The sequence below is a fragment of the Artibeus jamaicensis genome, unplaced genomic scaffold (genome assembly GCF_021234435.1).
Source record: "Artibeus jamaicensis isolate MK-2021 breed Jamaican fruit bat unplaced genomic scaffold, CSHL_Jam_final contig_3303, whole genome shotgun sequence".
NCBI lineage: Eukaryota > Metazoa > Chordata > Mammalia > Chiroptera > Phyllostomidae > Artibeus > Artibeus jamaicensis.
Window position 1 is genome coordinate 122,598 of NW_026521782.1, and position 5,035 is coordinate 127,632.

Consider the following 5,035-nt stretch of genomic DNA (forward strand, 5'->3'; position numbering starts at 1 on the left):
CAGAGTAATACTAAGTATCCAATCTGAACAACAGAAAAGAAGTAGATCAAAATAAATTAACAAAGACTTAGGGGTCTGTGCGGTTACAGCAAAACATCTAGTGTTCATGTCACTTGGATCCTAGGAGAAGAGAAAGAGTGTGAGGCTAAAAAGTGTCTGAAGCAGCCCTGGCTGGTGTAGCTCAGTGGGTTGAGCATGGGCCTGCGAACCAAAGGATTGAGGTTCGATTCCCAGTCAGGGCACATGCCTGGGTTGCAGTCCAGTTCCCAGCAGGGGACACATGAGAGGCAACCATACATTGATGTTTCTCTCCCTCTCTCCTTCCCTTCCCCTCTAAAGATAAAGAAATAAAAACCTTAAAAAAAAGTATCTGAAGCAATGATGGCTAAAATTAAACCACAGAGTCAATATGCTGAGTAAACCACAATTAGGATAAACCCAAATAAATAAATGCCAAGACACATCATAATCCAATTTCAGGAAACTAGAGACCAAAAAATCTTGAAAGTAGAAAAATGATTCTTCACTTTTAGGAGCAAAACAATTTGCATTACAATAGATTTCTAATTAGAAACATGAAAGTCAGGAGAAAGTGGCAGAATATTTTAAGAGTTGAACTGTCAATCAGAATTCTGCACTCAGTGAAAATATCCTTCAGGAATGAAGGGGTAATAAAGACATTATCAGATTAAGGCAAACTAAAAGAATTTTTTTGCCAGCAGACTTATTCTGAAAGAATAGCTAAATAAAGTCCTTGAAATTAAAACAAAAAGAAAACAAAGAATCTTGGGGTTTCAGTAAGAAAGATAGAACAAAGGAAGAAGCAACATGGGCAAATATGATAGATTTTTCTTCTCTTTTTGATTTTTCTACATGATATTTGATGGTTGAAATAAAATTTGTAGCATTATGTGATATGCTTCTCAATGTACGTAGAGGGTATATTTAATACAACTATAAGTGATGAGGATAAATGGATCCAGAGGGAATTGAGTTTCATATAAAAGGCCAAATATGGCAGAGGACTAAGTGGAAGCTATGCTAACATCTTCCCAGGACCAAACTAGACTTTTAATTAAATTATAGAAAAATCATCCTGAATGACCAACTGAACACTGACTGGAGAAGAGCCAATAACCTCAAAGAGATGGAAGAAACCACTTCATTACAACATGACTGATAGGAAGTGTGGAGGAGGCACAATAGGGCTAGCTGGGCTCCCATGAGCAGCAGCTGCTGTCCTGGGAGGATATTTCATCCTGGAGGTTTACCTGAGAATTGTGGGGAATAACCCCCTACCTGGACTCCCCAGACAGAGCACCAGAACCAGGAATGAAATCCAAATGATGTAAGGCTATCAAAAATAGCAGTGTTTCTGTCCACCAGGGAGAGACAGCTGAAGACACAGAGAACCTTTTAAAGAGCTGATGTACAAAATTCCATTTGCAGCCACTTACTGTGGGCTCTGACATAGGGGGAGGGCTCAGTGGACTAGAGACATGTGAAGAGAGTCTCAGGCTGGTCACTCTGAGGAGAGAACTGAAAAAACAGCCGCCAGATTCCTGTTCTGAGTCATTCCTCACACAGCAGGAGACACCTTTCTCAGGCAGAGCATTCCCCTCCTGAAGGCATCAGCCTAAGGGGAAGCAATAGCACTGCCCACAGGAATTACTCAGCCCCACCCTGTGGTGCTGGAACCCTGCTGCTGAGGAATACAGCTGGAAGAATTTCACTGGTTAAGCCTAACAGACTACATGTAGGAAGAGGCAGATCTCTGGGAGCTCTGAGACTATAGCTGACCCTGCCCCATGCCTGGTGCTGGTAAAAGCCAGCTTTGGTATGCAGCCTCGTTCTTACTGCAGGGAAATAGGGCAAGTAGAGGGAGCCACATGCTGTGGATTTGAAGCTGGTAGCTTCAAACAAGTTGCCCAGGGCCAGTCAAATGCAGGGTTTGACTTAGGTGTGCACCAGAGTCTTGTAGATCTACTTAATACATAGAAACAAATGCAAAGAGGCAGCAGCCATAATGGAAAGACAAAGAAACAAGCCCCAAATGGAAAAACATGAGAATTCTCCAGAACTAGATGAAATGAAGACAAGCAATTTATCAGATAGAGAGTTTAGAGTAATTATTATAATATACTCAAAGCGTGAGAAAAGACATAGAAACCATAAAAAAGTACCAGACAGACATAAATAATGTAATATCTGAAGTAAATAATACATTGGAATTAATAGACAATTGGTTATGATGCAGAAGATTAAATAAGTGATTTGGAAGGAAAGGTAGAAAAAAACACCTAAGCAGAGCAGGAAAAAAAAGTTTCTTAAAAAACAAATTAGGAGAGCTTAAACATTTTGGACAATATGAAGCATTACCATATCTGCATTATGGGAATAGCAGAAAGAGGAGAGATTGAGCAAGGAATCGAGAACCTATTTGAAGAAATAATGATTGAAAATTTCCCTAATTTGGTGAAGAAAACAAAACACAAAATCTGTGAAGTTCAGAGAATCTCAAACAAGTTGTACCCAAAGAAGTCGACACCAAACACATCATAAATAAAGCAGCAAGGCTTAAAGACAACATGAGAGTCTTAAAGCCATAAGAGAAAGGCAGGAAGTTACATACAAGGGAGCACCAGTTAGACTGTCATCTGGTTGCTCAACAGAAATGTATCAGGCCTGAAAGAAGTGTCATGAATAATTAAAAGTGTTGAAAAGCAAAGATCTACAACCAAGACCACTTTACCCAACATGGCTATCATTTAAAATTGAAGAAGAAATAAGGAGCTTCCCAGAGAAGAAAAAGCTAAAGGCATTTGTTAACACCAAACTAGAACTACAACAAATATTAAAGAGCTTGGAAGAATAAGAGGAGAAGGAGGAGGAGGAGGAGGAGGAGGAGGAGGAAAAGAGAGGAAAATAGTCTAACGATAAAATAACATTAAATACATATTTATCAATAATCACCTTAAATGTAAAGGGTTTAAATGCTCCAATCAAAAGACATGGGGTAGCTGAGTGGATAAGAGAAAAAGACCCATATATAAGCTGCCTCCAAAAAACCCATCTTAGATCAAAAGATACAAACAGACTAAAGTTAAAGGGATGGAAAAAGATAATTCATGCATTAGAAAGGATAAAGAAGCTGGGACACCAATACTAATACACTTTAAAACAAAAGTTATAGTAAGAGACAAAGAAGGACACTACATAATGATAAAGGAAATAATCCAACAAGAGGATATAGCCCTAGTAAACATTTACACACACAAAATAGGAGTACCTAAATACATAATGCAAATCTTGATGGACATAAAGGGAGAGATTAACAGAAATACAATTATAGTCAGAGATAGTAACACCACTTTGACTTCAATGGATAGATCTTTCAGGCAGAAAATTAACAAGGAGACTGTGGCATTAAAAGACCCCCCCCCAAAAAAAAGGACAGTGTAGATCAAATGGATTTAACTGATATCTTCAGAGAATAAACCACAAAGCATCAGAATATACATGCATTTCAAGTGCACAAAGAATGTTTTCTAAGACCACATGTTAGAACGTAAAACAAGTCTCCATAAATTTAAGAACATAAAAATTATAACAAGCTTCTTCTCTGGTCACAATGTTATAAAACTAAAAATCAACTACAGGAAGAACACTGAAAAACACATAAAGACATGGAAGATAAATGACATGTTATTAAACAATGAATGGGTCAATGAGATTCAGGAAAAAATTGAAACATACCATCAAAGAAATGAAAATGAGAACACAATAATCCAAAATCTGTAGGACACAGGAAAAGCAATCCTAAGAGGGAAACTCATAGGACTACAGGCCTATCTCAAGAACAAAATGAAAAAAAAAAGAAAAAGCTCAAATAAACAATCTAACTGTACACTTAAATGTACTTGAAAAAGCCAACAACAAAGCCAAAGTGAGTAAAATGAATAAAATAATAAGGTTCAGAGAAGAAATAAACAAAATAGAATCTTAATAATGTCATATATGATAGTCATATATGACAAACCCACTGCCAAGAGGTGAAAGATGTATGCTTTCATCTCTCTTATTTGACATAGTACTGGAAATTCTATCCATAGCAATCAGACAAGAAAAAGAAATGTAGGGTATCCAAATTTGAAAGGAAGACGTAAAACTGTCATTATTTGCAGATCACGAGACAGGTACATACAGAATCCCAAAGATTTTATCAAGAAACTACTAGGACTGATAAAGGAATTCAACAAAGTATCAGGATACAAAATTAATATCCAGAAATCATTTGCATTTTTATATGCCAATAATGAACTAATGGAAAGGGAAATTAAGAATACAGTTCCATTTACAATTGCTTCAAAAAGAATAAAACATCTAGGAATAAATCTAACCAAGAATGTAAAAGACCTGTACTTGGTAAATTATAAGACACTGAAGAAAGAAATTGGAGAATATATAAATAAGTGAAAACCCATACCATATTCATGGGTAGGAAGAATTAACATCAATAAAGTGTCCATACCACCCTAAACAATCTATAGAGTCAATGAAATTCTTATTAAGATTCCAATGACATATTTGACAGAACTAGAACAAATATTTCAAAATTTCATGTGGAACCATAAAAGAACCCAAAAGGAAACAGTGATTCTGAGAAAAACAGGCTACCTAATATTAAACTATACTATAAAGCCCTAGTAATCAAAACAGCATGGTACTGGTGTAAAAATAGACACATAGATCAATGGAACAGAATAGAGATCCCAGGAATAAATCAATAACTTTGTGGTCAATTAATATTCAACAGAGAAAACAAGCACATACAATGGGCTACAGATAGTTTATTTGATAAATGCTGTTGGGAAAATTGGACAGCAGATACATGCAGAAAAATGAAACTAGATCACTTTATTAACCACACACAAGAATAAATTCAAAATGGATCAGACTTAAATGTTAGAACCCAAACCATAAAAATCCTAGAAGAAAACATAGGCAGCAAAGTCTTGGACACTGCTCATAGCAA